Here is a 26,998-nt window from a genome sequence, read left to right as displayed (position 1 = left end):
CAGAGTGTTGTTGCTGCTTCCCCCCCCCCCCCCCCCCAACTAAACCAGTTGATCTTAAGAAAGATATGGGTTCATTTCATAAGCCTTGTCTTGCTTATAAAAACAAGAAAAGAAGAGTCTCCATGCTCCAAAGAAAGCTTAAAAGAAGATTAATTAATTAATTAAGAATCTTTTCTTCTGAGTGCAACAGGATCCAAGCAACAAGTGAACTTTTCATTTCCAGTAATAGCAGAAATTACTTCAATAGCATGATTGTGAACACCCGTGGGGCCATAATGTGAATGGTCTTTATTAAGGAATAGACTGAACTTCTGACTATCTTTCTTCCAGTCATTTCCACAGGCTATAAACAGCGCCTGGTTTGTTGCTATTAAAAGAGTCTAAAGACGGCGATGCTGAAAAGCATTACTGTTTAAGTACTCATGGCTTGACATTAACATGAAAAATATTTTCTTGAAAGTAAAGTGAATTTGGATTCTCCAGAACATTATAGTTTTGTTCAGAAATTATGTTGAATATTTGTGATATGGGGGAGATGGTTTTTTGGTTTTGGTTTTTTTTTTTTTTATTTTTAATTACTGGTCACTATTCCTTGGTTTTGCTTGATTTTCAGACATGTATGAAGTCAGAAAACATCTTGGGGCCAATTATTATGTTTTCTTGGTGTTATTTTCTGCCTATGTTAGTACCTGATGAAAGAGCCTGGTCTTAGTTAATGATCAGGCCTCATTATATGTTTGTTCCCATAAATGGCCGCCCTGAGGAGCAACCTTTCCTGAATAAAATGGTATTTTGCAAAATGATGTAAAGTAAAAACTGAAGTAATCCATGATCTGCTGAGGTGATATTGAAGACATATCTCTCATGCACAGCAGACCTATGCATTAATCCTATGTTTTGGGGTCTTTAATTGCTTTAAATATTTGCTTCTAGATCTGTGTTTCACACATCTTATTTACATGGTTTATTTTTCATTTTATGAACAAATCGATAACCAGACAGACTCTTTACCACACTGGATTAGTTTTATTTATTCTCTTTGAACTTGATTAAAAAGCTGTCAAACATAAGTCTACATTTTATCAGCAGAATACTTTTACAAAACAGGGTAGGAGATGTGTATAGCTGGAAACATACATTTCAAAATGAAACAATATTTGATATATTCTAGACAGTTACCCTTTTGTTTATCCATGACAACTGAAACTAACCATCAAATGCATAAATTGATTCAAGTCTAGCCAAGTAATCCTAAGGGCATATGAAAAGGCTTTTTTTTAAAGTTCTTTCTAGATGAATTTAATGTAGTTCACCAATAAAGCATCCTCAGGAGCACAATACAAATGCTACAGAACATGAGATAGCTAGGGAAAGCGGGCAGATGTACAGTGTGATGAAGAATCAAAATGGATGTTACATTAAAATGAGCAGTCATGCAATGTCTTCATTTCATGTACTGCATTTAAGTAAAAATGCCAAAGTTCCAATCTAGTTTTTAAATTTTTTTAGGCACTGTTACCCAAATAGTGACAATCTGGGGTTTTTTGTTTGGTTGGCTGGGTTTTTTTTTATTTGTTTAAAAGTATTAAATGTAATCTTTTTTTGAACTCTTGGGGTAGGTGAATTGATTATCCATCATGTCTTTAACTTTCAATATATATCAAAGAGAAAGGTAAATTATACTCAGATTAGCCACAAATGATCTGGTGTCATTGTTTTAATTCATTGCTTTTAATATACATATTTTAATCCATTTTCCACAAATCTCCTCAACTATTATTTGCCTTTCTGTGCCATTGCATATGTTGGTAAACAGCATTTTCTGTGGTCTTTGGCCATATGCTGTATGCTCAGCTTGCAAAAAAAATGACACTTGGAGTGCTAGCATAATGAAACTCTCAAAGGGTTAATGCGGAATACATATAGGCAAATGTTGACAATTTTTTATTCCAATGTTTGAAAATTAAGCACAAAATCATCATTAAGTTTTCACAAAATGAGGCATCTGTCACTTGAAAGAAAAAGAAATATTTCAGAAATATGTTTACAGAAATGTAAAAATATTAGACATCAAGACAGATGTGAACGTTTTCAATAACAGGCCCTGTCTGTCAGTCTTCCTCAGAGCCGAAGATCTTGCTGTACTCACTCAACATAAGTTCAACTATCTGATTTTGGTACAGCATGTGGACTGCCATGTTCCCTGTCTCCTTTTCAGGTCTAAGGAGTGTTGGTCCAAACACAATTCCTAAGCTTTGTGTTGACATAAGATTCACGGATTCCTTGGCTGCTATCCTGTTGACGAAAGGAAAGAATTGGTTAAAAAAGAGGGATGTCAAAGGAGTCGCTGTTGCATTTGAAGTACATGGAGGCACTTATTTACTGATTCCCCTAACAGGGATGTTTGTTTGGTTAAGTTATCAAAAAGAAAGAAAAGAGGGAGGGAAGAGACAACTTCTGCCAACCTGATGAACAAGGAAAGGAGAGTCAGCCCCAGACAGCAAGACGTGCATGGGGGATGGAGGTCTAGAACCTCATTTACAGTTTTTTTTATATCAGGGCACAAATTGCTGCTTTCTGATAAGAGAGCTATAAGGCAGTAATTTCCAAGCTCTTACGTTTAGATACCAAAAATAGGGATTGCTCTTTATGCTAAGGGAATCGAGCACTTTTGGTGTCACCAGTTTTGGTGGCTCCACGGAGATGCTTCCCTGCTTCTCTTAACATAGTCTCCAGCACTGAAAGAGCTGGGAAAACAAAAAAAGCCCCTTAATGTAGAGCTGATATGAAACACATTCCTTCTGCTAATTTAAATCCAATAAAGTTAGTATGGTCTGAAATGGATTGTGAAATTTATATAACTAAAGACTTCTGCATGCCTTATCCTGATACAAAGTTTCGTGAAAGACTCTGAGACCGCATACCTTAATGAGATGACTTAGAAAATAATGGTAAGGATTATAACCTTTGATATCTTTATTACCCACAAAATTACAGGAGGAGGACTATTAATATTAAAAGTTGATCTTATGTCTGTATTAAGACTTAATATTCTTGTGGAAATGACATTAAGGATGGAGAAGTCTAGTTTAAGAACAATGGATGGAGTTTAGGTAGGCAGTTCCGCATAAATCTCTGCAGTGGTTAGTACAAACTAAGTAGAAATCAATTTCCTTCAATCCCCCAGAACATATAATATATCCTAGGTTGGAAAGACTACTAAATGAAGATACATATTTTATAAATAAATTGTACAGATCTACCAAGGAATGTGAATTAAATGTAACTTTAATATGTAAATGTTTGAATTTATAGATGCTTCCTTAACCTGTTAGTTTTAACTTAAATATTCCAAGTGGGCTGTTGAAACCAAGTTTTGCTTTTTTCCCCTCTCTTTCATTGTCACTCATTTACCTTTTTAAAATCCAGACAGCAATTTAAAAATCATCATAACTGTCTGTGTTTTCCCATACCTGTTTCTGAATTTACAGCAAGCTACACTGTAAGTGAAATAAACTTCATGAGACATAATGACTTCAGTCACTTTAAAAAAGGTTTCTTTCATATTAGTGGGTGGGTCACACAGCAGAGAGCATCGTCTTGTGGATTTCTGCCAATCTTGTTGTTTACCACATTCCTTGAACAACAATGCTCATGTTTTTTTCCCATATATAAATAGGAAGCATTACTTAGTTCTGCCTCATGCTTGTAACCGTGGTGTCCGTTGCACAAAACACTCTCCATATGGTACTAATCAGATTGGCTTAACTATTAGTTTCTTAAAATACAGTGTCTTTATTATAAATGAAAAAAAAAAAATATCTTTCCTCTGCGGTAATATTAACATATCATCTTTTCTTCTAGGAGTTCAGAAAGTCTCAAAAGTTAGTAGTTCTGTTGCCAAATGACTGTGTGGGCTTCTGAAGGATGTCACACATCTTTATCACAATTAAAAATATTTGTTACAGGGGTGACGAGGTTGTTTTGCTTAATGCCACTTATGCAGAAGCACATACATCAAGCTTGGGGCCTCCCTGTGAGAAACACTTGATTTTTGTTGAGCTTATTACATACTAGGAGTTGGAAAACTTATGACATCAACACAGATAGAGATGCTAGTCCACCAGGGGGAAAAAATAGTTTCAGCAGTTGTATCTTGCATAACTTTTAGAGATTATGGCTTTGCAATGAGGTGGTATTGATAATGAACAGCACTGATGAAGCTGGAGGAGAAACACCTTGCAGGGAGAAGGAGGCAGTGGACTATGGGTGAGCAGAGTCAGGGTGAAGAACGGTGGTGGCAAAGCTCAATTGACTGAAGGGAGAGGAGGGGACTGACTTCCTTTATCTGTAAAATTTGGAGGAAGATGTTGAGATCCTATGTTTCTGATGTGGATGCAGAAAATGGATGATAGATGGCCAGCCCTTCTGTTCTTGTTTACCATCTTTCTGAAGTAGAATAATTCTCTGTGTTTTTCCTGGAGATGTCATCCTGCCTGTGAAGTCCTGTTTGAGTCCAGGCATTGCCAGCACATGGTCTGCAGTCAATCAGCTCTCAGGAGGTGAGGGTATGGCATGAAGCAAGGGAGGATGTGCATGGTGTGCACTGGCGATGGAGAGGAACCAACTATATGTTGTGGTCCATCAATATGGAACGTAACACTAAGAACATCCATGTACATTTGGGGCCCCTAAACTTAATGCTAGAATAATAATTCTTGTATTGAGAAAATATCTTGAAATTTCTTGATATTTTCTATTTATTCATGCAGTCATACTTGTTTCGATGACCATAATAACAAAAAACTATAAACCAAAAAAACCTGGAAACGTGGAAAGTCTGAGTAGTTAAATAATCTGTGGTAAAATACAGCTACTGGAAGGAAAGAAGGAAGGAATTCAATCCAGCCTGAATAAAATAATTACAAGTTTAGGACCTTATGTCTTTTTAAAATTACAAATATTTACCAATGAAGTGCTATAACTATTATTTTTTTTATCTATCCACAAAAGTCAAAGCAAACCAAACACCAAATATGCACACTTAAAGCTATTACTGTAGCTGCTAAGTGAAATAGAGTTGTTAAAAGAGAAAATCCCTAAAAAATGGGGAAGAATTCCTTTTTTGGCAAGAAAAAGAGCAGTAAGATTGATACACCATTTATAACATAAAAAGTGAAAGGAAATGCCAGAACTACTTTTTGTCAAGCCCAAACGAAAGGAGCAATGATCCATCAATTTAAGATTATTTTAGAAACAATCTATAATCCAGTGCTATAGATGTTGGAACCATATCAAAAAATTGTTGGGCGTTATGCTGTGCAAGATTTCCTCCCCACCCCCCCCCAAAAAAAAAAAAAAAAAAGTGAGCTTCAAGAATGGCTTCAGTCCTTTAAGATCACAAGTCAGGAGATATGCAGAAAATACAGTTCTCATTATTAATAGTAATGAAATTAATGGTGTATTAAAACAGCAGAAGTGTCTGATAGGAGGGCTCTAGTGTCAATGGCAGATATATAAGCAAAAATACTTGGAATTTATGCTTTGGCTGTTGCCAAGGTAACCGTAAGCTGGAAAGCGTGTGACTGAGAGCAGGGCAACTCTACAGCTAAGAGGGTCATTGTATGGTGAATTTGGCTCTCTAGTTCCATTAAACCTACTCTTTTCAAACTCTCTAAATAAAATCACTATTAATTTTGACATTCGGAAAGCACACTGGATTATTACTTCAAACACACTAGGTGTTAGGAAATGTTCTTCATCCATGTTTACTCTGTAGTAACTGCTGAGGAGGTGAAAGCATTTCAACAGTGACTGATTCCTTAACATTTTAATGTTCCTACTGCACATAAAAAATTGGAGAGAGAAGTCAGCATACTTAGGGAGGAAAACCCCGTTGGAAAGGGCACTGTTTTACTGTAAGCTGGAGAACGTTTGAGGGTAGAGCTGTCCTCCGTTAGCTGCACTGAGAACCGCCCAGTCTTGCTTTCTTAGCCTTTTCCAGCCTATGAGGATTTAAGTCTGCTCAATGTCAGAGGCATTTCTACCCTTAGCAATGCTGGTTTTAGCCATGCCTAGTACTCTTTTAGTTTTTAAGTTATATTTAAGGATAACTTTTTAATAAGACAATCCTGCTGCTCTTCCATGAACTGGTAATATAGACTATGACTAAAGGGCAACACATTACAAAATGATGAGATCAGAAGAGTAAGAATGGGTCGCTTGGTAAAATATTATGGACCAGAATGGCAGATGTAGGAAATGCCATCCTCTGAATTCAACAGAGGACTGAGGGATAAAAGTAGGTTTTGATCTTCTCAGAATCCTGTTCGCTAGCATTATGCACAATATTTGATTTAACTGGGGAAGTCACTGCCATGAGAGACAGAAACCAAGATCTAAACAGAGGCCAAGAGACATTAAAAATGCATGAGAATAAAGCAAGCTCCCCAGAAAAGGGGAAAAAAATTGTGTATTTGTGACGTCTGTCCTCCTGGTATAACAACTAACCTTACAGAATTAGGAATCAACTCGTGTCTAAGTGGATTATTCTGTGACAGCACATTTGGGTGGGTTTGTACCTTTGCTAACTGTGATAGTGACCACCATCATGGCCAGAGCTGCTCATCCCGATCGGCAACAGGGCTGACTGACTTGATATGTAAGATCCTATGAACTGCAATGGGTCAAAGTCTGCACATCCCATTGATTCACTTTACCAATAATTATCCTCAAATTAGCTAATAACTGTTTCCTATCTATATTCAGGCATATGCAAATGTAATGTTTTAGCTTAAGGACTCAGCCCTGGGAATAGCTCAGCTGCCTTCGACTCACCTCGACCACGACGCTGTTAACAGGCCTTTTTACTGCAGTTATGGGCCAGTTTTCACGCTACAGTTTTCTGATGTTTGCTGTTGCAGAGCTCCCAATCAATTTGAACTTGTTAAAATTTGATTCTTACGATGAACAGTTTCTAGGTCAACATTTTATGCTCCTCTCCTTCCCAAGTGCTTGTTCACAGGAGTTAAAAAATAACAGGTATTACATACTTTGCTTTAGTGACAAGACATTTGGGAAGGAATCATCCAACCTTGAAATAAAATCTTTATTGAAAGCAATTCTACATCCATGCCAGTCAGATACATTGTATGATCAGAAGAGGTGTCCCAGGGGAAAGCTTGGCGCTGTAGACAAGGTTGATTACTTGGACCTCCTGTCAGTTCTTAACTCATCGACAACGGCTGAGACATTCAGTACAACTTTGTTTTCTTCATTCGGAAGTAAAGTTAATATACTTACCTTAACTGTGCCAAATGTACTGGAAAATAACCTGATAATAAAATGTACCGTCCTAAGAAGTGATAATGTCTCTGTGTGTGTGTGTATAAGCACATTTTGGCAGGGCTTTTGCGGTCGGGTTTTTCAGTGTTAGGAAGGAAGCACAAGTACAAAATGATGCACAGATAAACTATCAGGTTTCTTCTCAATGTATTTCCTTTCCGTTTAAGGCCTGTTACGTACTTTCCAGAGATACAGCATATTACTGCAATGTCATTTTCTGTTGTAAACTTATTTCAGTTCAGCTATAGTAGCTGTTTTTCAGAAAGAACTTAAGGGGGTTTTGGTACTAAAAAGACAAGTGAACTACAGCTTTGAGAGTCCTCTTAAAAACAGGTGTGCTTCTACAACAGGTCAAAGCCTTGTAGAGATAGCCATGTCCAGCTTGAGTATACCAGGTTAGGACAGACAGCAAAATATACCCACAGGGGAGGAAGAGTGCAGGACCACTTCTTAACCCCACCTTGAGAGACTTATGGGAATAATCAGTGGTAAGTGAACCTCTGATACCATAAGCTCTGTTTGTGTAAACTGTTCAATTCATTGCGCTGCAACGTAGATAAATTTAAAATTTAGTAATAAATTGGGATTCTTGATATTTTATGAATGCAAACTAAACCTCATTATTATTTATGTACTGGCTTTATGGATGATTTGCTCAGTTGCATTACAGTGGTATTCACCAGGTGATGAAGCCAAGCAAATGCAAACATTATCAGTTGAAGCCTCAGCTTGTTGTTTATGAAATCTGTATACCGTGTTGGGAGGGGGGAGCTTTGTGCGTATATAGCTACGACCTGAGGTTTATGCTTATAGAGGAGCTCCAAAATGCTACAACATCTGTCTTTTCCAAATGTGCCATGTGATTTCTTCTGCAACAAATATATACAATTCAGGGATCACAGTGGACTAATAGTTTTAAGCTACTTTCTTTTGCCTGTGTAAAAAGTGAAGGTATTTTAAATTCCTGTTTGTTCCATAGGTTGAATTCGAAACAATAGCTACCCAAGACTGGTAATAGAGAAACCAGGTCATGGCGTACGATACGTTACAAGAGAGGTCAGAAATAGTTCAGACATACTTAAGAGCTTGCTTTTGCTGAAAATAGCCTCCATGGCTCCTGGCCTACAGAAACTCCATAGGCTTCCTGTGCTCTGCAGCTGTGGGTTCACATTACAGCGCTTTGGGAAAAATCCCTTCTCTTCAGTTGCTCTGGGACGCGAGAACGAGCACTTGATGCTGCCTTCTTCTGCAGACTAACCTTTAAATCTGGATGGCTATATATAGTACCTGGACAGCTGACAGGGACTCGGTGGAGAACGGGCTTCCTCAGGGGATCCCCCACACATCTCACAGCACGAGCCCTTCCCTGGACGAACTGCCTTGGAGTCCAGCCCTAAATGAAAATAATAACTAAACTAACTCTGAACATCGGTTTACAGTTGGCTGAAGAGACAATGAAAAGCTGAAGAAAGGCATTTATTCTGGCTTAGCCTGGTTTAATAAGAGAGCAGTTCAAAATAAAATCTTCTCACCATTGGGTGAACTTTGCTACCTGTATGATCTCCTTTCTGCTCTTGCCTTTGTGCACACCTCACACAGTGCCTGTCTTGCAGAGAAAGTCTTCATTTTCCAGATGACCGAGGCTAAGAGGTAGAAGCACGTTTAGATATCTAAAGGGGCTCGGGCTTCTACAGGCACTTTGTTCAGGAATGTGCTTTGGAGAAGTCCTGCTTGTTCTTCTGCACAACGGGAGTTGTGCTCCTGCCTCCACCCTCAGCTGTGGTTATATGAAGAGAGCGAGGTAACGTGGTACCTGGTACCTTCATCTCAGCTGTGGGATCATTTCTTTTTTCTGGCCATCTCTTGTATTAGAGAAGCTCCAAAGGCAGAGGGTGCACGCCAGTGTCCCGGCATGGCATGGACAGCAAGGGCAGGAGCTCATCTCCACGCTATGGTGGCTCCACAGAAGTGCCCGGTGTGGGCAGAGGCTCAGGTCCCATGCCTCCAAACCATTTTTGTGTCAAAGAAATGGATTCAAAACCTTTCCACAAAATCTTCCCTATTACTGCAAAACTTCCAAGTCTCCCTTTTGGAAAACTGACCCAAGTGACCTGCTAAGTTCTTCCATTTACTGACAACCAGCACTCTGTCCTCCCAGTTTGGCATGGTTTTTAATTTTTTGTGTGTGAATGCAAACTGATTCCGACTAATGCTCATAAGACCAGAGGGAGGAGGAGATCTGCCTCATCCCTATAGAGTCTGAGGTTTGCCTGTTTGGGGACAACCACTGGGCAGGAGTCAACTGAAGGCCACGAACTTCCTTAAGGAACATCTCAGACTCCTCTGGCTGCAGCTCCGCGCACAAGGCATTCATTTTTGCCTTCTCTAACAGCCCTGTAGCAGCATATATATCTCAAAGAACAGTGAACCCCTCTTCAAAAGCCACACTACCACTGCAAGCACAAACTTCTCCTTGGGGAGAGGATGGGAGAGAACAAAAGCACTTGTGACAGATGTTAGGCAGATGCTAATGCACTTCTTAGAGGTGTTTGGATAGTAGAGTGATAAAGGCAGTGTGAGACTACATAGAATAATATATGTTCAGACAGAGATAGAACACATAGAGGCCTTAACTCTGTTTTAGGCTGGTGGTGTAACTTTTGCTGTAATTGGTTTTTGGTTTTTTTTTTCCCTTTTTTTTTTTTTTAAATATTATTTCTAATTTTTTTTTTCTGTAGAACAACTAGCTTATTATAAAGACCAACCTGTCAGAGGTCCTGGATCTGTACTCTTTTGTGGCCTGTGTGACTCAGAAGGCAACAGATAGTTTTACATGAATAAAGCTTTAACTGTTTAAATTGCTTAAGTATTTTTGTTCATGAATGCCTAAAGCTACATTTCCTTGTAACATTAAAAATAAAAAGCAGTTAGTAACAATCTCTCTTAAATCAAGAATTGTAAATATGGAACCTTTATCATCAGCACAGCACATCCAAAAATGTCTTTGTAAAATAAATCAAATTATATGAGTTAATTGATTCCAGGCAACATCAGCAACTGCAGGTGGAAACTGAATAACAGGATGTTTATTAATGAGGGACTATTAATCAAAATTGACAATATCAATTCCTGTTTCTTTTATTTGAATTCTACCTGCAAAATCCATAGTCATACTTGCTGAATTTTTAAATAAAAATTTAAAAGTAAAGAAAACGCTAACACTTGGGATTTTAGCTTTAGATGTAGGGCTATTTGTTTAAACAGTGAAAGGATATCCTAAATCCAATTTGACAGGCAATGCCAAAGATGCCAGTGGTAATTAATTAGCACTTAATTTAGACCACAGAACAACAGGATATGGAATTGGCGCTCAGTGCCATTTCCCCTTAGGCTTCATCTCATGAGGGTCAGGAGTATGGCTGTTGCATTGAAGGTCAGTAAATAAATTGGGGGAACACATTGACACTGGACTTTTCATGATAGATATCCTTCACCCTTATTACTGCCTCTGGCTATCGCTGATGAGAAAAGGACTGCAATTGTTCTGTGAAGAATGCTGTACACAGGCTCGAATCAAGCAAGGTGGTGTTTGAACTCGCGCGTCCTACGGTAGCGGTGCTGGATGCTTCCTACGGGCAGAGAGCTGCCTCAACTTTGTATCTGGGCTGGAAATAAACTTCTAACTGTAGCATAGACAGCTCGGGGAACTCTGACAAGCGAGAAAATTCACTTAAAAACAGTCCTTAAGTTTCCTAGATTTGTGAGCTTAGCTTTAGATTAAGCATAATTAAAATCAATGGAAGATTTTAAAGTGGGGTTAGAAACTAGGTCAGCAAGGGAAAAAACACATTTCCTTTTTATCCTCTTGTCTTTGTCTTAATAATAGTTGGTACTCCTCCATAAAGCTAAAGGCTCTTAATAAAGGTGGATTAATGTTATTAACAGCATTGTTTTCTGATGGGGACACCAAGGTTTTGACATGCTTAGTGAGGGACAAACAAAAACTATGTGGCAAAAAAAGCTAAGCCACCAATTCTGCTGGTAACCCAGTTTTTAGCTCAGTGAAAGAAGTCACACAAAGCAGCGGGTATATGGAAAGCACACAGGAGACCCTATGCAGCCTTGCTCACAGATGCATATAAGTGGCATTCTTTGGTTCAGATTAATTGGTAAGACAAATAGAAAGATGATGAGACTCAGTATTATAATATAACTCTCCTCCTTCCAGTAAATTTGATGTGTCTGCCAGCTACTACTATGTTCTTTCTTCCAGTAATCTCTACCTGTCTTTCGAAAGAGCAGGTCAGGTGGAAGGAAGTCAGCACTGGCACTGACACTCAGCAATGTTACAGCTTTCTGAAATCGCATCGTACAAACTATACCCCGCTATGCTTAAGTAGTCCAGTTCCACCATGACCCGTAGGATGATGAACAATAGGAACTTCAGCAGTTACAGCAGGATAATTCTTATTGCACAGATGTAGATGTACTAGATGTACTAGATTCTAGATGTACTAGATGTACTAGATGTTCTAGATGTTCTAGATGTACTAGAATTCTAGATGTACTCCACTAGCACAGTTTTATCCCCTTGGTCCCCAGAAGGGCTATCTGCATTGCTACGTCAGGAAAACACTGAGTTAGACAGCAGTCCGTGCTCAGAAAATGTGTTTTGGAAGCCCCAGGTTAACAGTTATTTTAACTTTCACTTCATCATACCCTTTGCAGCATCTCTCTCGACAGCGAGTGAAATTTTGATTACTGCTAAAGTCACTGACAAAACTCTCAGCTACTGGGAGCCAGAATGGAGTCAGAATTTCACCTTATATAAGCTTAACTTTTCCCATTTTGGATGATATCTACTTTTACTAAGTGGAATTACTGCTTTTGACTATGTTCAATCTATAACCTCTTGCAGCCTTCAATTATAGCCCTGTTGTGCTACGGTAATCCAGTTGGCAGCAAATAACTCAGCCTTGGATATGACAGGTTTGCTTTCTGACTTAAAGCCCAAAAATGGCAATTGGCTGAAATTTCAACCTGAGATGCTGAATTGCAGACAACCTGCTCATAAATGCATCTATGCTGGTGAGTCTAGAGCTTCTTGTGAAAAACTTAGTTTCGCTAACAATGCATTGTTTTTGTCCAGCGTCATGAATAAATTATTCAGGGTTGTCAGAGAAGCAGTAATTTTTGATGTTGAAATCAGAGAATGTGGCAAAGAATTCCACAGAAGTCAGAGAATAAACTCTCGCCAAAGTTTTTCTGTTCTGTGAGCTCCTATATCAGAGAATCATCGAATTGTTTACATTGGAAGAGTTCTTTAAGATCATCAAGTCTAACCATTGTAATTGCTTCATAAATTGTTTTGTTTCAAGTATTTTTAAATAATGACAGCTTTTTTAATATTGGCCTATCGGTTGTCCCCAGTATAAAATTTCCATTTTTGTAGCCTGTCTTATCACTGTCTTGTTTAAAATGAAAGTCTTTTTGCAGTGATCTGCCCAACAGAGATGATTTTATGTGGGATCTGACCTCAACCAGGATTCCTATTCTTTCAGGTTCCGTTCTGAGATCTCCACAAGCTACTATTGCAATATATATGCGCTGCATTTGTATCAGATTTGAAAGATGCTTTAACATGCCTCCCAGCATCACGATTGTTTCAGCCCTGATATTGAACATGAGTAGGATGAATGTATCTCTTAAACGCACTAGTGAGTATGTGCCATGAGTCTTTGATTTCTTTAAACTTATTTACATTTTACTTGCCCTTGAGCAATGAATTTACTATGTCAGCATTGTCTTTTCTACTTACACTTTGTCTGTCTTGTCCACTCACCTTAGCTTGATGCTTATTTTTTGTGCACGTGTATAGTCCATTGCACTAAATGCATGAACTGCCTGGAGTGGAGGATTTTCCATATATTGTGTCTTTCTGAGACGCACCCTTTCAAGTACTGCAAGTTCTGCAATATTTCCTAGCTTTAAACTAGCTTTGAATTTTCTCATTAGTTCCTTTTTAAGTCGAATACCCATTCACACATGTACTGGTCTCAGATGACTGTGGTCTAACTGCCTTAGACACTTTACAAAAGTCTTTATTCTCCATACAGGCAACCCTACCTCTCTCAGTAGTTGTGTTTCTTTCATCTTTGAAGCTTCAAGTGACCAGACTTGCCAATATCTGCTTTTGTCTGACCCTGATCAAAATCCACAGTTAGAAAAACCGGTGAGAAAACATACGCAAGACTTAGACCTCCTAACCAAGATCATGTTTGACAGTCTTTGAAGGATTTAGGAACAACAGATACAATCTTGCTGTTGACATCAAGGCGTACTGATCAGCCTTGGGACAGCTCATTCAGTAAGTAGCTTCCAGGACATCAAATCTCTCAATCATAGCTTAACTGAGTAAAATGCCTCAATGCACCTAATAGAGTTGCAGAGAAGCATTTCTGATCGTGTCTGCCTGCCAAATGGGTCTGTCCCTGTATGGCCTTGCTTGTTGACATTATGCATAGGCATGCTGTTCTTGGAGATGAAGCGTAAATGCCTTGCATATGATTTTTTTTTCATTTCCCTGAGCTCCAGAAGACCACTGACACTGAACTCTCTGGTTCCCAGATAGGACTAAGTTCAGGACACTTTTTTGTAGGTGCTGCACAGATCTTCCCCTACAGCAGAAAATGTCTAACCTTCAGCAAACGGTTGTAAAAGGATTTACCAGCTAAGAAAGTGCCTCTTTAGGAAGCAAATATTGTAGTTTCAGGATGTGAAGTTATATGAATGTAATTTAATACGAAGAACAATGGAAACCTGTTAGCATGTAACCCAGAAAGGTTAAGCAGTTCCTCGCCATAGTGGTCAGGTGAGATTCAAAACATGATTCACCAAGATTTGAAATTTGCCCTGAGAAAGAAATCTCAGGGCTGACACTGAGTTCATAGCAGCTGCAATGACTTCCATGGGTTAAACTCTCTGACGAAATGGAGAACTCATTCTTTTGATGACACTTTTATGAGACAATTATCCAGACACAGAAACATATCTGGTTTGTCCTAGGAGGTGATTTTCAGTTACCTGCTATTACTACTGCCACAACCCTACTGAAAACCTGCTCTGGACTGAAAGTTTGAATACAGACAAACTGAAGATCACAGTAAACTTTACTTGCTGGAAAGCTTCCATATGCTATGGGGTTGTCCCATATGCTGTATGCTACTAGGGTCTGCAAGATTGCTGATAGTGTTTGGTGAAGGCCTGGACTTGGTAACGTGGACAGCAACGATCTGGGAAGTGGGAATAGTTTCAAGGCAGATGAAGTGCTATCCTGAGGTGGTTTGGTGAGGCTGAGTCTAGTGCTGACACAGAGAACATGGTGTGAAAAGCTTATGCTTCATCCATGAAGGCGCTAGGACAGCTGCGGGACAGGGATTGATTGGTTCTGTAAAAAATACAGAACTTTTCTGAATTCCCTTTTCTTGGTCCATCTCCGTGGCAAGGGGTCTTCTTTCGGAAGATCACAGCAAAGCTCTGGAGAGGTTGCAGCAGTGCTGTCTAACGGCTTGAGACGGGAATAGAAACACTTAGCTTAGAGGAGGTAACTGGTTGCATCTTGTGGACCAGAGGAGGAGGCAAGTTGTTGTACACTTGGCTGGAGTTAGCCACTCCACAGATTTACGATTTTGCATTGCACCATAATGCGTAATGTACGAAAAGATAAATATTTTCCATTCAGCAACATCTTGCTGTATTTTCAACTAACTCTATAATTTTAATTATAAAGTGAACATAACCTGTATCAAATTATGATTTTGTTAACATATTGAATGAGGACAAGAAAAATAAATACCAGATTTTATACTGTACAGGCACATGAAGGTATAGTAAAAAAATCTGGTTTCCTTGACCACATTGTCATAATATGCATATATAACTGCTTATTGAATCCAGGCTGTGTAGACAACAGAAAGAACACTGGCTCCATACCATCACAATGCATGCCCACAACAAAGAGGAGGAAAGAACAGGCTCTTTCATTGTGTGTTTCTAAGTATTACCAACATAAGGGCTAAAAACATTACCTCTGTCTGAAGTGTATCTATATATCCATGCATAAGTTATTAACTGGGCTCCCTGAGCACGGTTGCTGAAAATATTAATATATTCAAATTATATTCTAGCTACTGCAAAAAAAAACAGTAGATCAGAAAAACGTATTAAAATCTCTTCAGACAAAAGGAGTCATGTTATTTATAAAGTTCTGCCCCCCCTCACTGGAACACAGACCTTCATTGTATACAATATATGGAAATGCAAGATGATCCTTAGATGTCAAAATGTGGCTTAAAGTTTGAATGTAATCATAAAACAGTGACTCTAATGCTTGCCATAAACAAATTGTCACTGGTATTATGTAACTTAGACTATTCACAAAGTAGAAAAGACGGGAAGAATAAAAGGTGACTGCCAAACACTATGGGCCAAATCCGAAGGTTGTGCCAAATTGCACTAGCGGACTGGGAATTGCAAACGCAGCGTGGAATTCGGATTTGCACTCCCTGGTGCTCGGGCTGCTCCTACGGCTTAAATTAGAGTGGGATAAAGGCTATTTTTTTTTTCTCTAGTTTGCCAGTTTAGACTGTAAGGCAGCAAAGCAGCAACGAGTGGCTTCTGCAGCCCCCTCTGCTTGCTCTTGCTGAGAGATGGGAAAGTGGGATAAAAGTTCCCTAACTGCCACAGGACCTGTTTTTGTACGGAGTGGCTTTCTAGGATGCAAGCAGACATAGTCAGATTGCACCAGCAATGCAGCCCGGAAAGGGAAGCGTTCTTCTCAAATCTGGTGGTCTTGAATTTTTCGTGTTATCCGGTGCGTAGGGTACTGCCTCATCGGGCTGAGACCCTGCTCTTCTCTCGGACTCCTTAGGAAAACTGGCGCAGCAGATTAACAATAGAAAACCGTACATCAAGGCAGAAGGCCTTGTCTGTGAACGACAACTAATCCTTCATAGATATGTTCCTTTAGTCTGGCTTTAGGAGTAAGGTATATCTGATAATATGCGCACTGCGCAGATTTAAATTGCAGCTAATGGTTGTGTTAATGCCAGGGACAACAACCAAACTAGGTGGTATCCACCCCCTTTCCCCCCCCCTCTTTCTTTTAAAAGTAAAATGACATTTTTTTTCACAGCCTGAAATAATTGTTCAAGCGGAGATACTGGCTTAACTCATTATGAATTATTAGTGGAAAAGTGGGTCTCAGAAGTATGTTACATCTGAAATATTTTTCGTCACTTGAACATGTGCCGTCCAGAACTGGCCCTATTCTACCAGTCACTGGGAACAAACACTTCTCATTCACAGATGCTCCTAATTTGGTGTGGTTTGGAGTGTAATTTAGATCAAACGTATCCATGTAAATGAGTCAGGGTTTCTTAATTAGGTGCCTCTAAAGAAAAAACTTGGACCACATCAGTAGGTGTGGGTGTGGTGCCCACAGTACTGGAATCTTTCCTATAGATGAAGCTGAGTTTTGTTCAGGAATACTGTATGTTTTTCTCCCCCCCCTTTTTTTTTTCCCTTTTTTTTCTAAAGCACAATAATAAATCTGCAGATGGCATAGACATAAAGACGCTACTTCAGAGGAGCTGTCTAAAACACTGTCTCTTTGGCAAATGCCTTAAAGTAGGTCATTCTGCTGTGATTTAGGTTTATATTTCATTGCCAGCTTTTTGTTCCCATTACAAGTAGGGTGCATTCCAGTCCACAGATTTGCTCTTCATTTTTTCAGATTGGTTTTTATTTACAAGAATTTGTAGATCTTCATAAGAAAATGGCTAATACCCTGTCAGAAGTACTAATCATGCACTTGACCACAAAAAGAGATGTATGAAGGTGATAACCTGCAAATGTTGGAATGTAAAATACCATTCTCTGGAAGCAAAAAAGTGATTTGATTCTCTTAACAAAGTGATTGAAATGATTGTTACATCTTTTGCAATGTGTGAAGAATGATTTGATCTAATGTCACTTCAGAAGTCTCACAGAGCAGGGGTATCTGTTGCCCTAGTTGTTCAGGTATTTGCTTTCTCTTGTATATTTGCCACTGAAAAACATGTATTTCATAGCTTATTAAAAAAAAAAAATCATCATGGTCTGTTTTCCCGTTGAAGTGCTGGGGGATTTACATGCCAAATTCCCACTAGCCTTAATGAATTACCTGCATAAATTCCCTTTCAATCGATAGTAGAATAGATCTTATTGTGTTATATTAATTATTTTGCACAGAACACTGACATTTTGGCATTAAAGTCTGTTTTGTTTTGTTTTGTTTTCAAGTTCCAATGAATATCTTAAGAAACTTCAAGCCTATTATTTATTTTACAACCTTATTCTGAGAAAAATCCCATATCTTTAGTCAGAAAAATGAAAAGCATTGCAATTTACCCTTTGATGACCTGGTCCTGGACATTAATGTGTTAGGGCCCAATCTCCAAAACTAGCAAAATAAAAAAAAGGGGGGGAAAAAAGCCCTTTTGTAATGAATTGAGCATTCTTAATTTTCATCAACAAAAAAACATTTGAGTTGAAAAGAACGCTAACCCCAAGCAATATTAAGAGGTTACAAAATCACATAAATTAACTCTGCCAGTGATATTTTACTAAGGCTTATGCGAGTGCAAACCAGAAGCAGGACTCTCACATGGTCTTGATTAACCGAAGAGTACTTAGCAGTAACCGGCCTTCTCCGAGATGTGCTGGCCATATGCACGCATACGCCCACAGTGCCAATATGGTCATGGATGAGCCTTCAAAGGCGTGGGGGGCTCGGGGTGGGGGATTGGGAAATAATAAGTGGAGAGTGGAAGTGAGAAGTGTTCGCTGTGTCGTCGTGGCCAAGTGCCTTACCCTCTTCATTCCTCACTTTCTCCATCTACACAACTAGGGTAATAAAACTTACTGACCTGAAAAGGAAGTTAGGAGATTTAATTAATGTTTGAAAAGCTTTTTTGAGATCGTTTGATATTGAGTAATGTGGGATGAACAATAGGAGCTCTTTGAAACAGCGGCTCGCTCTATCTGTATTTGTGTACTGCACCTAGCACAATGGTGCTGTACAGCCACGGAGTCAACCGTATCATAAATATTTAAATTAAAACTATGTTAATTATTTTTATCATTCTGTTATTTGCTGATACACCAGTTCAGTACATTTTGAAGCTTGGCAGCATTGAAAAGTATCAAGTGTAATTATTTGCCTGACTGTTATGAAAATCAGGGTTTATGTTCTTAAATATGGTTATGGAAATAGGAAGTATATGGAAATACAGGTAAAAATGTGGTTTTAATTAGTTGTCATTCTTCTTGTTAAGAACACTAAGCTGTAAGATATTCTTTGGCGAAGAGGTGAACTTTGCAAACTCTCTTATTCTGCAAAAAGAAGGACTAGGCATGACTGCAAAAGCCTCAGCAGCAGGTTGCCCCTGCCCCAAAGTGAATAAAATAAAAATGCATAAAGGTGCTCCTGGAAGACTGGATTTCTTTTTTGTCTTTAAATCAAAATCTATTATTACTCCTGTCCTGTGCACACTTGTGCCTGGCGTACAGTTTCTTGTGTCCGCTAATTTACAAGGGGAGAGTTTAGTATACCGATGTGTACTTAGTAGAGAGAAAATGGGTTTAACTCTTCTCCTTCCCCCGAAATGAGCCCTGGGAAGCTATGGTACATAGGACAAGTCTTGGCATTGCTCCAGCTGCTTTCTAAAACACTTCTATAGCTGAAACAGAGAAAAACACGTGTGCAAGAGCATGTCTTGATATATACTTGCCCTTCAGAAGCTAGAAAGTGATTAATTCATTTCATGTGAATCTTAAAATGTTAGCCCAGGATGCCTGGGTCTTTTATGTCCCTGAGCAATTACCTACTCATTATTCTGGTGCAAGAGGATGTTTGTCCTCCTCACATTTCCAGTAGCTGCTCCCAAAGCTTGTAGGAGGAAGGCTAAACTTTTCTCCCTGCTGCTGTCCCGTGGCCGAAGAGCAAGAGCCGCTCATGAGTTACCTGATTATAAAGAAAGGTCTTGATTCAGGAAATAATTTCAACAAATAGTCTTTCTTGTGCCTTCAGTTAAGGGCTTCTGTAACTCTGCACATTCCTGAATCCGGACATTTTTCCTGAAGTAAAATTTAAATGCCCATCCCACACTTAGGGTTGTAGATCTCCCACAGGTTCTCTGAGGTTTCCCAAACAGAAATTTTTTGTATAGTCCTTCCATTCTGGAGATTGTTCTTTCTTTTAAATAACTTTAACATTTTTTTTCTTCTTCTTTTTCTTAATAAAAACCTTGTACAGTTCTTAATGTACTCTATTCTTCTACTGTGTGGAAAAAGGGTTCTCCTGAGTCTAGATTTAATATGCAAGCCTGCCCGAAACTGCTGATATGACACATAGTTTAGTAAGTGAAAATCACATATGTTTGCTACATCTTTCCTCCACTAACTTTGGGGGAAAGAAAAAAAAAAAAAAGTTTGCAGACATCCCCTGCTTAGTATTACTAGATGCCATACTTTAACTTTATTTTCTGATTTTCCCTCAGAACTCTGGGTACTGCTGCTGGACTTGTCATCACATTGTCATCGTCTCCTGGTGTGCGGGCTACTGTGGGCTTCTGTCTATGCATGGCTTTTTATTTTTCTTTTTTTTTTTTTAATCTTTAATAGGTAGAAAGAAGTCTGTTTAGTCACATGTAGTTTGCAAAAACCTATGCTTTTCAGAACGTAGCTGCCACACGTTGCAAGATTTGAGCGGGGGTGTGTTTCGTTTGTCAAGGTTGGATGCTTTTCTCTGTTCATAGACCTATGAACATGGGGTAAGGTTATTTTTCAAAGCAACTAAAACATGAATGCTATGACTTAGTTAGATAATGTATTAATATTAGTGGGTTTGTCTTAGATAAAAAGTTCTACTCTTGATGAGGAGCTTATTTCCAGTGAATTTGATGCAAACAATTGCTAGTAAGAATGGGGAATTTGGACAGGGGGGAAGGCAATCAGAAAGAAAATCACCGTTCTTGCTCTGAAAGGGCAGAAAACCTGGGTGGCATCTGAAAATGTCTTGTTGTGCGACGCACAGTATGGGAAAAATGGAGAAAAATAAATGGAGTTTCTTGAATTCAAAGGTGAATCAAAAGGAATTGGCTTCTGCCTGGACAAGGCAGCCAGATAGGCCACAGTAACACATCCACGTGATAAACCAAGAGGCAACTGCAGAACTCCCCAGACAACTTGCCAGAAGTACCTGCCAAGGAGGCAGATGCTGTTGCTGGAAGAATATCTTCCACAGTTGGGCATCTGGGTTCAGTGCTTTCCATGTAAGGGAGAAGGATGGTAGCATCAAGCTGGCCCCTGTCTTCCCATTTAATTATTTCAACATCCATTTTATACTTTTGTAAATAACACGTATTATCCTGCCTTTATGCGGGAAAATAAGAAGCAAGGAGAGGGGTTTTGTCTGTAATATATCCCTTCACAGCGGTGTCTACATGGATGGGTAAAGACAGACTTGAGCTTGGCTGCCCTGTGCTCCAGCCTGGTCAGATGTGAGACAGCTCAGGTCTGGGAGTCGCAGAGCTGCCTTGCGGTGGCACGGAGCTCAACCTAATAAGCAGAGCAGGCTGAGATTCATTAATTTAACATTAATAAGCACAGCTTATTAGCTCAGGCACTGTGCTGTATAATACAGGCACGCAGCTTCTGGAGCAGGGCTGCGTCCGCCCTGGCCAGCTCGGAGCGTGGTGCAGAGCACCCAGCCAGGGTGCTCCTCTCTCCTAATGCATTTTGCATCAGGGAGGAAAGAGTACTTTACGGTGGCTGGAGAAGCTTCTGTGCAAACAAACAAAAAAACCCCTCCAGGTTTTTAGATTGTATTGCTGGCTTATACTGAGTCTTTAAGTCATTTAAACTTCTTGTGCCTCAGTTTCCCAATGAGTCTGTAATAGCTACTTCAAGATGCTGCTGTGAAAGGAGGTTAAGTACCGATCATAAAATACTGTGGGATCCTTAAAGAGCAAAATGCTCCTTCTGCCTCACTTGATTTATAGTTCTGTGAGTAAATTACTGGGTACAACTAATGATTTATCAAGTAGGGATCGGTTGTGCTCCGTTGACATTTGTGCAGAGAACCAACACAAGTTTTCTGCGTCACTTAATGTTCTGTGTATGCCTGCAAAATAGGACTAGAAAGGTATATCAGTTTTATCTGGTACCTGTGATTAACTTACTCTGGGAGTAAAATCCACTTGTAGAAAACCAACAGGAAAGACTGGGGAGCTATGACACTGTTTTCACAATGTATGGGACAGCAGTATACGGGCTGTATATCGCAAGCAAATATTCTCTAAACACGTTCAAGGAGAACAGGTGGTTTTCTGTAGCACTTTATTTGGGAAAATCCCTACTCAGGTTGCGTTTTGTTGTTTCTTTCATATGTAAAATATATTTGTTTATTTGCTCATCTTCAGGAAGAGGTATGAATATCCTAACAGTAGTTATGCTCAATTATTTTCAGTATGAGTCCTAATAAAACCATTTCTTATGTTATTAGACTGACAAGACTTGTGTGATATGTCTGTTCAGTCCCGTATTTTGCCTCTTCTGCTTATGAGTAGAATGAATTTCATGCAAAGATGAATAGGGAACATCAGTGGGTTGGTTTTTTTTCCCATCAAATGCAAAAAACTTAAACCAGATACTGCAACCCCAAGCTTTGCTTTTAAACCCCTCCTGTGGGCTTTGTACGCTTCACTGTGACTTCTTGCAACTGCAGAGGGCTGGGTTTAAGGACAATATATGGCGTTTAAACCCCTCCTGTGGGCTTTGTACGCTGCACTGTGACTTCTTGCAACTGCAGAGGGATGGGTTTAAGGACAATATATGGCACTGCTGTTAATCCCTCTGCCAGGCCTTTCTTGCAGGCTCTCTCTGTTTGGGTTTCTAAAGGAGGACCCTTCTGAAGTGCTTTTCACGTTGTTATTTGTGCTTGATCTGGACCTATTCCTGCAGACTGGGTGGTCGCAGAATGAAACCATAGTGCAGCCTCGCTGCTGTCAGTGATTTAGGATAAGCGTAGCCTTCTGAGTGAAGGTTGGATTCTCATGATGAACTCCTGCGTGTCGGTGAGACGTATGCTCTCATGTGCTTTACAGAAGTCACAGGCTTACACAGTCCCATGGCCTAGGTCTGCATAGCCCTGTTCTCCTGTTTGTCTGACAGAGAGGAAAGAAAGGTGTAGGAGAAAGAGGGGAATGCCACAGAAACGGCATAACTGTGGTCCTTCAGCCTCTCCCCATCAGAAAGCCCTTGAAACCTCGTTCAACGTTGGGCAAGAACAGCCATCTCCACCAGCAAATAAGAAATTGCGGTAATATGCCTCCAATCAAACTAGTTTACGTGTTTTTTTCAACTAGTTGGAAACTTTTGAACCTTCTGCGATTTACGCTGAGAAAACCCTGTGATTGAAGAGGATGGTGCAAGGAGCAAGTCAGTGACGACGTTGACACATTGTACATGTTGGCACCCTTCTTCTGAAGGGTATCTCTAAAAGTGATATAATTCTACATTTTGTAACCTCTGCAAACTAGTCTTGTTTCCTAGGCTGATTTAAACAAACACACATTACCTATATTTACATAATACAAACATCATTATCATTACTAAAAATGTATGTATGCTTCTTTATTCTCATTTATGGAGCCATGAGGCCATTCAGTCTTTCACATTGACAAGTTCAAGAGAACATACCCGTTTTTTATCTGTTTTTTGGAGATTTCAGTATCTATTCTGCCACTGCTTCCATATCAATGGAGCAAAGCTTATGGAATAGCCTTGTCCATCCCTGAGGATGTGTTTGTGCAGCAGAGAAGGCTGACTTTCTTCAGAGAGACTCAGACGATTGCTCCCATAATACTCAGACCCCTAAATGTCTCAAATATCACATCTTCCTGCCTCCCATCACTCTGTGCCACTGTATTGCATCAGTGTACCTCTAGTTTCACCATGCTTTCTGCAGGGAACCTAGAGAAGTGCTTATTTAAGTAGTACTAAATCTGTAGAGTTGTAGTCAAGCCCAGTATTGTCTACATATGCATTATGAAGTATTGGTATTTTATTGTCTGTATTTTAGTGTGGGGTTTTTTTTCTTTTTATTTTCTTTTCTCCAAAAAACGTCAGTCTTGGTCCAGTTTTGTCAGTTATTCTGCTCATACACAGCAGGAAACAATTGCTGTCCCAAACAGATTATGCTTTAAAAAGCCAAGGCAGACAAAGGAAGTATTATCATCATTTTGTAAACAAGGAACCAAGGCACAGAGAGATTAAATGATTTACCCAAGGTCACCCAGAACATCCGGTCAAAGCCAAGAACTGAACCCACGTCTCCTGAGTCTCAATCAAGTGATTTAACTATGAGATCAAAGACTTATTGTGTATACCTGATATCTCTCCCCTAAGACATGGTAACAAAACTTTTTTCAGGTTAGGATCAATGCCACATATGGTGCAGTAAATTTTGTATATGGCATATCTGTGCTGACAGCATGTACCCACTTCTTGCACTGAGGTTCCTCCTAGGAAATAATTTCCCATATTATTCTTCCATTGACAGTAATAAATTATCATCCTTCTCTAGATAACCCACTGAAGGAGAGAATGTGTGCACAGAGTACATCAGATGAATACACAGAAAACTGTTTTTCTGCAAGGCCAAACTCAGTCATTTTATAGAATATTTAAAATCCTTTGCATACTTAACTAAATGGGGACATTCCGACAACAATATGAACTTCATTTTGCAGTTTCAGCTAGAAGCTGCAAAACAAAAAGAATCTACATCTTATACGCATATGCCAGGAGAACGCAGCAGAAACGACCAGTATAAAGGCATAATTCATTATAAACTCAGAGTAGTCTTTTATTTGGAGTCTTTGTTATTCACTCACTGGGGTCATGATATCATTCCTGGGATTAAGTACTCCTTGGTGCACAGGGCCTCCATGGAGCCCTAGATCTTACTTAATCCCTTCAATTTTAAGGGTAATTTGACTGAAAAGTGATTGTACAAAATGGTACCGGTTAACCCCAACAGCAGGACAGCCACAAAGGGAGGAACAGGATCCTGCCCTTCATGTGCCCCTATCTTAAGCTCTACCACTTCTGCCCAGTCATTCTGCAAGTCAAACAGCTGCAAGTTGGTTTCCGAGCGAGCACGTGGTCTACGTACGTTTTTACCGTTAATGCCACAAAACAGGAGAAGAAAACGCAAGGTGATCATGAGATCCTGGGTTGACTTTTTGGGCTGACATCTCTTGCAAACAGAGCTCAATGAGTGTGGAAACTACCGAGGAATGATAAGGTGGAGCCTCACAGTGTCGTTTGTCTGCCTCTCTGGTATCTCAGCAACATTAGGAGAGCAATGTGCTTCTAAATCTCTCCTCAGCGTTTCTGACATGTTTCATGTCATCACAAACTTCCTTGTGAGGTACAAAGGCTCATAATGTGTTTTCTTGGGTAAGGTTATTTCTATCGTTATGTGCCTCAGCGTATCACAAGATCAATGAAGAAGATTGAACAGCAGGGATCTCAATGACGCAAACACGGTGATCCAAAAGTCTGTTGCTGGAGACTGTCAAATCAAATTGGGCAAATGCAATGCTGGAATATGTTACATTTGCCCAATTCAATATCCCTGTAGCAGAGTAATCCCGATGTATTTGACAACATCAAAGGAAACAGAACTGTTCTGCTTTCTAGTAGAGGGAAAATTTGGGCTTTTGCTTAGACTCACTGATTTCTCAAGCAGGAAGAGGGTATACATAGATACCGTAAATCATGCTTAGTTTTGCCAAAGAATGTAATTATCTTTGATATTTTGGATGACATTTCCAATAGGATTAGGACACCACACACCAATTCCTTTTAAAATTATTGATCTGTTAGTACCACAGTTCTACTTACTTCTTTAGGTGTTCAAAAAGGATTTTCATTGTGTCATGGTTTGGTCTAGGGAGCTTTTTTACCAGACTCCTTATGGATTTGATGCGAGTGGCGTTGTCCTGGATTTCTAAAGGGAAAAAAAAAAAAAGATAAAATAACCATTTGAGTGCCGTATTAGGACATTACTTTGGCCGGTACTGTATCTGGTACCTTAACAAGAAAAGCCATGATTAATATATGGTTAAAACCAGAATATGTCATACCTTATGTCACCTTAGTAGAGAGTAAGAGTGATTTACAAGGATTACAGATTCTCTTTTAATCTTAAGGAAACATTTTCTGGTTCACAGAATTATATTCTTATGTTTTTAATTTATTTTATTAGACTATTAGACCGTCATCCTAAGCTAAAATACCTCCAAGTACTAAAGGACCCATATTTTACATGGAATTCCACTTTGGAATTACATTTGTCCAATGGTGCAGCTTCTGCGATAGATGCACTTCCCAGGTAGTCCTTGTCGTCCTTTTTTTCTCATCATAATTAAATCAGCTATACTTACGAATCTCTATCCTTAACATTACACCCCATCATGTTTGGAAATATAAAACAATTTGCTGTCCTTTTTAGTTGTGCTTTCTGGTGATCAATTATTTCGAGAAACTGTTCCACTGTAGCTATTTTCTAATACCTGTAGCACCTCACAACTGCAATTTCTGTAGGAAAAAAATTGTATTTCAAATTTATGATTAGTAATGAAGAATGCAGTACTAAGGGTTTTAATCTCGCTTTTGAGGTGATAAGAACATTGCTATCTTTTTTGTTAAGATATACCTTCCTGTTTTAGCATGATTCATAGTTTTGTGGGAAAGGTTTGACTGATCTTTTCATAGATTTGTATAAGATGTTGCAACTAAAGCAAAGTCATATACAACTGTTCTTTCATTTAGGAACAGATTAGATGAGGTGCCAGTAGGTCTGAAGTAGGGAAAACATCTTGCATGTTACATGCCCTAGATAACCTGAGAATACTTTTCTGATCTTATCATCTATGATTTAATTATCACCTATCATTCTTCGTATATGTTCCTTTTTAATATTCATATTACTCTAGCACCCAGAGATCTCAATCAGGATTGAATCCCAGTTGCAGTAGGTGCTGCATAAGCATACGTGGTGATTAGTGCCTTGATTCAAAGATTTCACCCCAAAAAAAAATTTCCTGTGATTGAACTGAATTTAAAAATCAAAATTACTAGGATAATATTCCTTCCTCAGTATGTATTCCCAGTTCCTGTTGAGATTAATACTTCATACACACAGATATAGATGTACATGATGTACATATCTATATTGTTTATAATTTGAACATTTATAGAGATATGAAAGACAAGAGCTCAAAGTAGTCAATGCATAGGTATTAGTTTTTCAGTAAAAAAATCCCAAACTTTCATATGGATTTATTCCATAGGAAGTTATGCAATTGACAGTAGTGATGATAATGAAGTTAAACACAAACGAAGAATATACTTTCTGTGTATTTTACTCTTGTTCTGGTTTGACCTATACAGAACCTTAAATTCTGAGCAGCGCAAATTCTGCCAGTCTTGGAACACAGTCATCCCTTGATGTTTTCTGCCACAAGCCATTAGTACTGTTTGC

The 26,998-nt window shown here is 39.1% G+C and overlaps 1 long non-coding RNA gene across 1 annotated transcript; it reads right to left on the bottom strand.

The window, feature by feature from the left end:
- Positions 1-1,006: 1,006 nt before the first annotated feature.
- Positions 1,007-25,465, bottom strand: LOC104163199. Its single transcript, XR_696467.1, has 2 exons — positions 25,357-25,465; positions 1,007-2,295 (listed from the first exon to the last, which is right to left on the bottom strand). It is a non-coding gene; the product is annotated as an uncharacterized LOC104163199 (long non-coding RNA).
- Positions 25,466-26,998: the final 1,533 nt, after the last annotated feature.

Source organism: Cariama cristata, unplaced genomic scaffold, assembly GCF_000690535.1.
Source record: "Cariama cristata isolate BGI_N322 unplaced genomic scaffold, ASM69053v1 scaffold16366, whole genome shotgun sequence".
NCBI classification, from domain to species: Eukaryota; Metazoa; Chordata; class Aves; order Cariamiformes; family Cariamidae; genus Cariama; species Cariama cristata.
Note: the sequence above shows the minus strand (reverse complement) of the source record. Positions and strands in the feature narration are given on the sequence as shown.